The 12,918-nt window shown below is 33.3% G+C and overlaps 1 protein-coding gene across 2 annotated transcripts in view; it reads left to right on the forward strand.

Annotated features, from left to right (window-relative positions):
* Positions 1–12,918, forward strand: part of Pde8 (phosphodiesterase 8) — a 233,333-nt gene that overhangs the window by 77,278 nt on the left and 143,137 nt on the right. The gene's annotated exons all lie outside the window — the stretch shown is intronic.

Below are 12,918 nucleotides of genomic sequence, written 5' to 3' on the forward strand. Positions count from 1 at the left end.
CATGTATTGTACCTAGGTATTAGATCAGACTTGATATCTATTCAGACTGACTAATGAACCTAATGTATCAAAGGATGTAGAAATCATCTTATTAGTTCTAGCTACTACACTAGCATAGTTAAAAATGAATGATTTATTTCGATTTCCAACCAGTTCATATGAATGTAATGTATGCGATTCTTTATCTCTTTCGACTATCGAAAACCGACTAACTATCGATACGATTTGTATCAAAAATTTGTTCAGCATTTCTGGCGGCTGTCGAAGGAACAAATTTTGAAGTACATTTAAAATGTCAAGCACTCGGTACTCGATAGAGCCGACTATAGAAAAACGCGCCACAGGTCCATACTTTTGCATTAGGCGTTTGTTACACGTAAATAAAATTATGCATTTTTTCTTTGGGTGTACCGAGAAAGATGTTTTACCATCATCGTAATCTTGAAATAATAAAGCAAGATGCATGGATGTAAATGAAGCAAAAGGAGTTTGTAGGGATCGTTGCAAGTGGCGCTCTTTGGTACCTATACGAAAAAACGATGTGATTTTATATAGGTAATGTATATGTAAAAAATTGTATGATACGCAGTTTACTGCTAGGCAGCTTCCCAAAGGTCCTGCAGAGTACTAAACAAAAAAGTCAATTAAAACTTTTCACCAAAATATTGGCCTTATGACTAACAGTCACAGTTTGTAGTCCCCTTATCGTTGGCTTCAACAAACATAATTATATCCCAAACACCTTTCACCTGAAATTAAAAGCCCTAAGGTCTTAATAAAATTTAAATAAAACGACCCATAAAATTGTTGCCTTTATAATTTTACTGTAGTAATAATGTGATTTGTAGGGATTATTAACAGTTTAATAGCCTTCGTTATATTATTATACTAGCTTCTGCCCGCGACTTTGTTCGCCTGAGTACATTTCTTGCAGTAAAAAATATCCTATGTATTAATCTAGGTTATAAACTATATGCGTACTTCAATTTTTCAAAAATCTTTGTGTAGCTTTTGCTTGAAATAATATACATGAAAGTATGTATATTCTTTCACGCATATATGAAAAATATAGTAAGTAAGCACTGTAAGGATCGTATCAAGTGGTGTTCTTTGCCTATTCCTATAGGAGAAAGGCGTCATATTACTATGTATGTATGTATAATTGTTTGTATGTGTGTATGTATGTATGTCTGTAACTTAAAATATTAAGCTCTCTATAACGAAAATAATACACTGGAGTTTATAGGTAATAATTTTTGATCGTGAAATCAGGAGCACATGACCCCGAGGCGAAATTTTCATTTTATTGTGTGTTTCGTTTGGTCTTGAAGGATAATCTTATTAGTAACGTTATTTATGCTCCGTCCCCGAGGGTAAAGGATATTTCATGTGTTACCCTCGCTCGTTTGAGGTCAAACGAAATGTTTTCCATGGAAAAATCCCGTAGCGGTCAAATAAATGATATCATATTTTTGCCAGATTTCCTCCAAAAAAGGTTTTTGTCTTTTCTTTAGAAGACAGAAAAAATATTTTTGAGTTAATACTTAAGATATCTCAGAAATAACTTAAAAGTCATCGAAAACTTGAGAGAGTTTTGTAGTTTTATTTCTCTAGAGGTTTACCTTTGAAAGCATGAAATTTCTTTGTCCTTTGCAAAACTAAAGTGGCTATGACATTTAGAAAACTTACTAGTTCTTCAAAATTTAAATTAAATGTTCTAAAGATCTTAGCCCTTTTAAATAAACAGCTACTTAACATAAAAAGGTGCTTATCTTTAGTGAAAAAACCTAGCTGCTGAGACACAGAAAAGTCCCCCAAACCATGTCTACTTCTTCGTTCATTGTCACGTGATGTCACAGACTTCTGACGTCACGTCCGCGTTACGTTTTTACAAACGCATGTAAATATCACTCATATTGACAGCTACCGGTAGTGATAATAGCCAAAGTAAATATCCTACGAAAATATTACTGCATTATGATATTTTGTTCTTTTCGTGCGTATGTAGCGGTTTGTGGTTTGAATAATTGTTGTATGAAATTTCAGAAGAAGTTAAGTCATTTTCAAAAATAAATATGCCGTTTATCCAGAAAATATATTATTACATTTGTAGTTCGGTGGACCAAAAATATGCTTTTTATTAAAGATAGTCTGAATGCTTACGGCGCAAATACAAATGCACTACAAGTGCGAAATACTAATGTCAGCGGCAGACCGACGGTACTGACAGCTCCCACCTTAAGCATTTCGAGAATATTTACCTTAGCCTAAGGATATTCTTGCCTCTGCCTTTATATACTAATAAAAGTGAGGGACATAATGCATAATTTTTATTTTACTGATCCTCTGCTGGGAAATTTTCTCTTCCCAGGATGAAGGAAGGGTTATACTTTTAGTCCACACTGAGAACTTTGTATGCCTTCAAGAATTGCGTCAGGGACTTTTAGTCATTCAACATTTCCTTCAACGTCAGAAAAAGTGATAATTAATTTTAATACTAGTAAACGCGCAAAAAGTGTAATTCTGATTCGGAAGTACCATTTTCCAACAATATGACACTTACACAAAACAAAAAGATACTAAAATGATTCAGAAAACAAAACACAAAGTGCACAAGCCTTTGTTTTCAAACCACCGCAGAAAGTAGAGTGACTTTCTAAATACGCTTTTAGCAGAAGAAAGCATTACCATTTAGCTTGCTTTAAAGCATTTAAAGCTACACCAGCTGTTAGAGGGAGCACTTGATTAGACCGTTGAGTGCTCCCTCAGGAATTAAGAGGAATTGGCAGCATTCACTTAGCACTCGGATTAAACCATCTTACTGTAATTGAGAAGTAGCCGGAGTTTATTGAAACAATTATCGAACTAAACTGTTAAGCTGTTTACTGTGTTGTGAAACTTGTGGATTTGTAGACCATAGAAGGGTCGAAGGTGTCTAGGTTAGTATTGTACTAATATGTCTGAATTGAAAAATATCTGTGAAATTGAAGTAACTGAACGCTCATATTTTTGGTAGTAACGATATAAATAAGGTATTTTTTACTTTATTATGGTGTAATCTATATTTGTCTTAAGAGTTTAAGGCAAAAAACAATGAACACTTTAATCAAATGTGATGTGGCAAATTTATCGACTATTGATGATGTATGTTGAAATATAAGTTTAAACAATCCAGTTTGTTACTTTCCAGAATCCAGTTTTTCTATGGTAAAAAACAATATCTCGTGAAAAATACTGATATAAATATTACTTACTGTGTATAAATATCAAACTTAACAAAAGAGTTAATTCCTAAGTGCTAACTCTCATCTAAGTTACTAGTATGTTGTTATGAATCTACATGTAAATGTTATCTGGCAACTTGAAAGTGGCTACACCAAACTCACAAACTTAGTACAATGTAGAGGTGCTCTACTTTAACTTATCATAACTACTTTGTCACTGAAATTATTTAAGCAAGTCTGTATCTTGATCTATAGTATATACTCTACTATAATCTTCTTAGCTTAAATAAAATGATTTAGTTGTAAAGGACTATCTCATGATCACCAATATCCGGATAGTAAGCCTGAAGCCGGAGCCTGAAGTACACTACAGTAGTACACTATCGATCAATCAATATCAGCCTAACCTTTCTTCTAACTATGTTGGAGTCGTCTACCTGTCTTACCAGATGCAGCTCAAATACCTGATTTGGCTGTAAAGTTTAAAATCCTATGGATTACAAAGGACCATCTTAGGACTACCGACCGCATAGTAAAAGAAGCCTAAACTACACTATAGCAGCCTTTCGGTCACTAATACTAAAACATTGTTTTAAAAAAATGTCAATGTAAGCTTTCTTTCACCTATCAAACTGAAGACTTACAATACTTCTTAATTTTGCAATGGTATTAAAATCTTATTTATTTATCCCCATGCTACAATAATAATCTCATAATTAGCGCGATACTAAAAATACCTACACAGAAACAAAATTAAGAGACTACATAACAAAAACATCGTAACATCCAATTATACGAACTAAACGGTATCACAATCGTGTGGGCAGAAAACAAGACCAGCCTCGGAAAATTTCTCACTAAATAACATTATACTATTTCCCGCAACTCCGTTCGAGAACTTACTCTTCATCGAGTCTATTATGGGGTGACTTTTGAAAATGTAGTAGTTTATATTTAACTCTTAAGTATTCAACTTATTTTCTCTTTAAAGATGGCTCTCCAATTAAGATGGATTCTTGAGTTGCAAGGGCTTTTACAAATATACAAACAACTATTTGTGAATCGCACAAAATATATTTTTGGTGTGGAAATCGAACACACGATCTGCCGATGCAGTAGTAGCGGCGTGACGACCATATTAACCACTGCGTAAACTGTCTCCATACCAAGAATCATAAGAATCGAGTTTCGAAGAGACGGACAAACATACTACTGTATTTATATTAGTATGACCTCTAGATACATAATATGAGCCTGCAAAAGAACACAAAGCAGCATATTCCAATTAACTAATGTACAAAAGTAAAAAGTTTCACGTAATTCACAGTAGGAATTGTAATTCTATGAATTTTCATTTCATCGTACGCTGTAGGTAACTTCACAAATTGCCTCTCTGTATAGGTGTGTGATACTGTTTATACTAACCGACATTTTATTTAATACGTTAAAGATTTTTTGGGTAGATTTGTTAGGATTGGGCTGATAGTTAATAGTGTCAAAGTAGAGTTATGTTGAAAAATAATGCTTGATCCTTGTGCAGTCAGTCACAGAAAGGGTTTTGCTAGTATTATTCTTATCGTTAATGAGCACACGTGATACAGTACTTTAAAGTTAACTTGCAGTGTTTAAAAGCAGTCTTTTTCGTATTTTTTTCTTTCCTAAGGCGCAATCGGCAGTGTCAAATCAATTTGCAAAACATCGACGATGTTTTGCATTAGAATAATGTTAAAAAGATTCTCTCTCTCTCTTAATTGCCTATTTAACGCTTAAGTGCTTCATCACAGACCATGTATCATCTATTCCAATGTTTCTGTGTCTCACAATCTCCATAAAAATACCTTTATTTGGCCATAGTAACGCTATTGACGTCACCCAAATTCATTTTTAGTCAATGACTTAAGACAATGAAACACCTACTAGAACTACTAAGTAGAGTACATAGCCACATGCCATGCCGTGTCGGAATCGTGTCGTGTACTCTAAAACGTACAACTGACGTAAGACGGTGTGTCGGCACACACGATACAATGACGTCGTAATTGCACGCAGAGTGTAAACAGATCTGTGAATAGACTCAGTGTAATATTTCCGATGTTTTTCTTCGTATTGAACGCACGTTGCTATGGTATTTTACGTATTTTAATACTACGGTACTCGGTTGTTAGAAGCACGATGCTTACTCGTGGATATTGTTGTATATTGTAGCTATGAATATCTGCTTTACGTTTTCTTTTATAAAGTTTAAATGAAGACTGATGGTTTTTATTTAGTCTCTGGCTTTTGGTGCATTTTGGTTTGGAGGCTTGATATTCTTTCGGTTTGACTGGAGTATTTTGTAAGAGAGATGAGTTTTTGCATGATTCCTGAGAATTTTCCATTACTGGTTTAATTAGCTATGATATAGTAATTTACGACTATATGTAGGTAATTCATAATAGTGTCTCAGACACTGTTATTTTAAATGGCACTGCAAATGCAAGCAAAATTATACGTATCCTAGAAACTGACCCAATTTAATAAACAAGGCCGTCGTGTGACTTTGCACCTAGACAGTACCTTGAGTTTCACGAAGCATCATCATATGTTATACAAACTTACCCAAATGCAACGCAAAACATAATATATAACTGCTATTAGTCATAATATATTCTAATTAAATCCACCTTTATGTTAATTTATTCTTCATGTGATATCAAAGAGTCCTAAATCTAACAGCATTTTTCCTCATAAAAAGTATCTTAATTCTGGTTTTAAATCTCATTTAAAATTACCACACAATTTGCATGTAACCTTGTTCCACAGAAATTAGCAACAATTAACTGAAATTCATGATATTTAGTTGTAATTATTATAATTTAAACAAAGAGACTGCGATTTAAATTTTGCTAGATTCTTCATATTTTAGCTTGTAATTTCTACGTTGATAAGGAGCGGTGATAGCCGAGTGGTATAAGTTGGCACCTCCCACGCAAGTGGTCGCAGGTTCGAACCCGAGGCAACACACCAATGACTTTTCGAAGTTATGTGTGTATTAGAAATAATTATCACATGCTCCAACGGTGAAGGAAAACATCGTGAGGAAACCTTGCATGCCTAAAATTTGTTTAATACATTTATTGAGGGCATGCAAAGTCCCCAACCCGCACTTGGCCAGCGTGGTGGACTCAAGGCCTAACCCCTCCCTCATTACGGGAGGAGACCCTTGCCCAGCAGTGGGACATTAAAGGGTTAAATTTATTTATTTTTTAATTTCTACGTTATAATATAATATGAATTCCTGGCTAGTTGACTGTAATTACAGGTCTGGCTTGATACAATGAATTGGTTATCCTTGGTGTATTGTTGTATGTATAGTTTATGAATTAGTTGTGTATCTATTATATTAGTAATTTATCTTTCATAGTATTTTAAATATCACTTTTTCTCCATTTTATGAAGTATCAAATTACCCCAGTGTTCTGACTGCGTAGAGGTAAGTGTGTTAAAAAAATAAAAATGAATAAGCCAAAACAAAATGAGTCAATTCTATCTTTCGGTCACGATTTCGTTCGTTCATCATATTTTCGGGAATTTACAAACTATGTTTGCCGTAAGCTATTTTTTACGTATAAGTGTTACAAACATTACCTGTATTCATAATATCTACCCATACATATAACAGCGGGAAATACATATCTTAGAAAATATATCTTAGATTTTTTTTACGACATCGGTAGCACGAAACTACCAATGATTTTATCACTAGTTTAGCACTACATTATGTTTTTAACATAGTATTCACAATGATACGTATTATTGTACTAATGATGTTGTTGTGCAGTCAACTAGCGGTTTTACGATTTTTTAATGTCTCATTTAAATGTATACCTAAGATAATGTAGTATTAAATGAAGCAGAAAATACTTGAATAATATATTGTGTATTTTTTCTAACAAATAATAGTAAATTTCTTCCTTTCTGATGGTGGGATAAAAACGCTATGTTAACTTTTTATTTTTAGCAGTATATTACAGCAGTTTACAGTTTGGTGAGAATCATATTCAGAGTACCTTTTCAACTCTTTTCATTGGCATTAGTGGACATATTTATAAAAAAACTGTATTATATTTACTGACATATTTTGTTTGGTAGAAAATTGAAATAGCGTGATATAGCGGGATCCTATACTATAAACTGTAAAAAAGTCATGTGTGTCAATTACTGTCAATATCTTACCTAAATACTTAAATAAAATTAGTAAGCCCTTCTAAATAATTATCAGATTTCATACTTTTGAAATTTGATATTACACTCATCTAAACGTTTTTATTTTCGCATTTTCTAAGAAAACCTAATGAAGCTAATAAACAAAGTTATTTTCTGCTCAAGACGTCCTTCATCTAATAAACTCAATAACATACTTTTATATTTCTTTGTTTGTAACTAATTGGTTTCTCTTACAAGCGCCTACGCCGTGCGTGCCATTGTTTACTTTCGATATTTTTCAACAATGGCCGCCTGACCAATTGTTTCGATTCTTTGTTGAACATATTTGATAAATACTCTTGTAGTTCTACTGTGACTTTGTGTAGAAGTCTCAATTGTCAACAATTGTACAGATTTAATAAAAATATTTTTATTGTTAGGTATTTTAGGTTTACTTTTATATAACCTGCCCTTACTTGAATGCGTAGGTAGAAGTACTTATCAAAAACATTCACCTTTTATTAAGTAAAAGAGAAGTGTACTTAGTTTTTAGTATTAGTAGTCTTGCTACTCCTACCGAGACTGTTCAAAAAAGGTAAAACTTCGTTAACAGCTTCTTCGAATTGCACCACAATAATGGCTTGAGGGCGAGAGTTAGTGGCCTCTCAAAACTCAACCGTCATGGTAATTCCAATAGGATCACTGAATCCTAATATAATACTAATAAAACAGACAGGATACACTAAAAATACATTTTTCAACTATCAATAGTCGCACAGGTTTTTCCCATACACAATAAATCACGCATCGAACCTAGCAACAGAGAAAATCTTATATTTTTAGACAAAACTATATTTGTTCAGTAAAAATACATTACGAAACAGCGAAGTACAGTCTATTATTATCTGGCCAATTTGAGGAGACCGTTTGACGTAAGACATGGCCTATTAACTTCGTGACGTATTTTGTTTAGCCTCATTAGCTCATAGCGTGACACAAGGTGCAATCTTGGACCAACGTCAGCATTGTCACCTGTGTTTTTCCTACTAAGATTATCTGATTCAGGTTAAGTATCGTATACTGTAGCGCTGTTTTTTGCAGTCAGTACTATCGATCGAGTGTTGACAAAGTTTGACATTTGAAATGTACTGCAAGAATAGCTCCTACGGTGCCGGAGGCACTGTTGTCGTTGGGAGATTGTAGAAGGAAATCACTCCTCTGATTTTCTCTGTGGCGCGGTTGGTAGAGTATCCGAATGGTACCTAACCACAGTTATTTTTATAATTTGAGATAATTCTCAAAAGTAGTTCGGCGTTTGGTAACATGCCCAGTATGTGGCAATAGGCTCGCCCCTTCTTGCATAGGACCAGCTTTGCTAATGGCTACACACACAACACCTTCGGGTACCACAAGCGTGATATAATGTTTATATGTATCTACTTTGACTAAGTATCTAGAGATCTCTATTTCCTACTAGATTAGTTCACGCTGATAGTTATCAATGTCATAATACAACAATTTGTCTCGATTTTTATCAAGGAAATTTAAATCAAATTACTCATCAGATAAGATACACGTCAGTTAAGGCAACTTTTAAAGATAGAAATCTCTTAGAAATTTCAACAGTTATTTTTGTCTGCTTCTATCAGTCAAATAACTTCTTTTATAAAGTAACTTTTGTATCAATTATTATTAAGAATTTACATACGTTGATTGTTATAATTGATATTAATACCTTGTTTTATGTTTACTACTTTACTGTAGTATAAATTTGGTGGCCCTGTTTCTTGATTTTATAGCACGCTTAAAAATCCTTCTTCCTTTACACCTATCTCGGTTTAAATCTACAGTAATCTACACTCGTCCGGCTTGCTACAGCTTTTTTGTGATGTTATCAGCCTAATTCTTTTTTCATCAGCCCACGCTATTTGGCCTATGAACCCCTCCATGCATCGATCAAAATCCAAACTGCTTTAGGTATCGTATATGAAAGGCATACAGAAGACGATCGACAAACAACTTCAAGAATCGTCTGGAAAACTCAAGTCGCTTCGCTATTTTCCTCGAACACTAGACTATTTAGAATTCGTCATAGCAATATTGATGTCACAGCAAAGCCGACCGAGGCCTACGGTAAATAGGTACATGTAAATTAGTGCCGGCCGATGTCAGCCTGCGTCATACCACTGATAACGATAATAGTTGATAAGACTCTTTGAAGGATGAACTTTATACTGTCAGTGGGAAATAGACCGTAATCTATGAAGTATAAAGTGCAGTTTTGACTGTTTGTTGTGTTTTTGACATGTATTCTAATTTGTTAGCTACCACAAAAATGTAACTAACTATGGGTTTTATGTATCTGATTTGGTTAAATACTGTTCTCGTTAATACTGGATAATTTGAACGTCAAATCTTTATAGCTAGTAATTTAATATCAGTAGAAAAGGTAATATTTGTTATAAGTAAGATCATTTAGACTAAAATAGCAATATTTGTTGGGTAGGTACTTGCTTACAGCTGCGAAAGTGACGTATGTATAATGACGTTATAGTTCATTATTAGCTCATAATGCACAATGGCTCAAGAAGAAAGTTATACTGAGCCTTAAGAATAAAAGAAGAATGTTTACCTAAAACAATAAAGGTAACCTTTTGTAATCTGTCGGTTTAGCCATATGAATAAGATTCCCCAAATTTTCACGCAGAAATAAATCATCAATTAGGTTAAACTTAAAACCTCGTACTCAACTGGGCACTTGCATGAAATTCTAATTACTACCCGGATTAGTGAGATTTTACAAACATTATACCTTAAGCGGGGAATTTGTATTACCGCTTTGTAAAAATATGGAGATGAGAATATTATACGAGTTTTTGTTATGAAATTTAATTATAGTATTGGGAAAAATATTATTTGAAATGAGGAAAATTATATAGCGCTCTTTTCTGCTGATATACGATCTATTATTACTGAAGTACTGTTATAAAGATATTTATAGCATTATATTTTAAACGTGTTTCATGACTATATGTATTTTTATTTTCAACTGTGAATCGTGAATTATAATTCAACAAGTGAGTTGGTTGCAAAGACCGTATCGACATACTTGAATGTCAAAACGCAACTGCTTGTATTATTTTTACTATCACTTAGTTCTCTTAACTGTTGAGTAGGTATCCAGCCGAGTTATTTTTTTAGTTAACCCTTCTGCAACAAAGCTTGCTAAGAACAGTATCTGCACTTCACGACAATTCAAGATTCTTTGGTTATTATCCTAACGCAATTTTCTATAGTCAGTACTTACTATCGACTGTAGAGCGATTAACACTTAAAATTATTAAAAAAATAGTTCATTTAAATTCCTTTAGGCTGATTAAGATTTCATACAACTCGTTAGCTAGCCAGTTATCGATTATCAATAGTAATAGGAAATCCCAATTGCATTATGATTGAAACATTCTAAGAGTCATCAGTATCTGATTAGGCTAAGAGCTGACCTCAATATACTTGAGAAAAATGTGATTAGGAACAGTACTGACACCGTTACTTAGTATTAAACTAATCAGGAGTCCAAATTGTGTCTTCTTCTCCAAATAACGAAACCTGTTCCTTTGTTCAGAAGCATGTAATCTTCGTTTTCTTGTAACGAAATTGATTGTAACGTAGCCATTATGACTTGCTCTTTTCCTCGAGACTTTGGGCAAGAGTATTTCGTATTGCTAGTTTACTTATCAGAGGATTACTACAAAGCAATTGCGACTATGGCATCGAACGGTCGCTGTCAAAAGTGCCTTTTAATTTTTACAAAACTCTTTAAAGGTAGGAAAGATTTGTCTCTCCGATGACGTTTGATTATTCGATTACCCTATTATTTTTACTTTGTTGACTTAATCATTTTTATGTTAATTTTGAATAAATTGAATTTGAATTGAATTAGATGTTTTAGTACACGCATTTATAAGATGACTAACAGAGAAGCTAACATTATGAACCAACTGTCTCAAAAGGTTTCACAAGATTCTGCTTACTTTTGTTGTTTAACAAGCGGTCTTGAAACCGGAAATCAAAAAATGTTTTAATGAAAGACAACCAAAGATAATAAAAAAATGCACCAGCTGTTATCTAGAAAAAATGTTTATACTCAAATAATAATGTTGTACATTCAATACGAATTATTTAGATAGTTTATATTTAGAGAGAGCTGTTATCTGTGAATCACGTGTCGTAGTATGTCTTGTAATTGTAGTCATTACACATGATAACACGTTTGCCTACAGTTACTTTTATAGTTATATTTAAATTTAATGTAAGAAAAAACAGAAACAAAAAGCACTGAGTAATATAATTCTTGACCTTCATTACCATCTAAACGGTTCTACCAATTGGTATAAAATGCTACATGATACTAGGTTATAACCCCGAAAACCTGCTTGCTGGAGTTGTATGACGCGTAGTCCGCTCTCTGCTACCTAATTCTATCAGCCTGTTATAAACTGACACAACCAATGAGAAGTCTGGACTGACGGCGGCAGCCCTTCGCGCTCTTGCTTTAATACACAGTTCTATAGAGAACTGTGTCTTGTTGTCCAAAGAGCCTGACTTCCTTACTCAGAGAATATAGTGTATTTCTACTTATACAGCTTGATTCATAGGTGAGATTGATCAATAAGATCATTTGGTGTTGATAGCCCCAACAACATCTCCGAACAAATTTAAATGGAACTGTTTAAAAAAACAAATAGGTGATTATAAATATTTTTTCTTAGAATTACCCTTTACCACTTAATTTAACAAATACAAAGATTGTATCACCACTTGCCTACTTCAACAGTTACGTGTTAATTGTACAATTAAGCCATTAATTAAACGATAAAGATCAATGCCATTTAACCGAACGATTATTAAGTCATATTGATTATCGCAACAGATTGTCTAAATAAGTAGCTTTTTATTATTAACTTATAAAAACATTAAACGGTAAATAGATAGACAAACGAAACTAAAAGCGTACGCTATATTTTGATACAAATGTACATGGAAAATCAATATTGTAACAGTATAAACCTTTCATTTGATTATAAATGATATCTACTTTAAAAATGGCAATAATGTGTAGTATTATGTACATTTTAATTAGCTCTCACAAACACAAACTAACCGTTTATTTTTCCATCCTTCCTCATAGCAAATAAAATAATAAATAAACATATTTACATACTCAGTTCCTTGTAACTAACAAACAAATGACGTCACAAAACGTCACGAAAGCTACGTCGCTCGATAATTTTTTAAACAATAGAACAACTAGTTAATTCTTAGAGATGCGATTACTATCTCTCGATAAATCGAATTGATAAATAATCGATGGCTCGCCTCGACCTTGGCGACCACGTGAGTGATGTAAATATGCGAATGTTTTTATCTCCTCGCTAACTCATGTCTAACTCGATGCTGTAATATTAAAAATGTTAGTAATATCACGTATGGAATCTGTCGTAGTTCACGA

The sequence above is a fragment of the Anticarsia gemmatalis genome, chromosome 17 (genome assembly GCF_050436995.1).
Source record: "Anticarsia gemmatalis isolate Benzon Research Colony breed Stoneville strain chromosome 17, ilAntGemm2 primary, whole genome shotgun sequence".
Lineage (NCBI taxonomy): Eukaryota > Metazoa > Arthropoda > Insecta > Lepidoptera > Erebidae > Anticarsia > Anticarsia gemmatalis.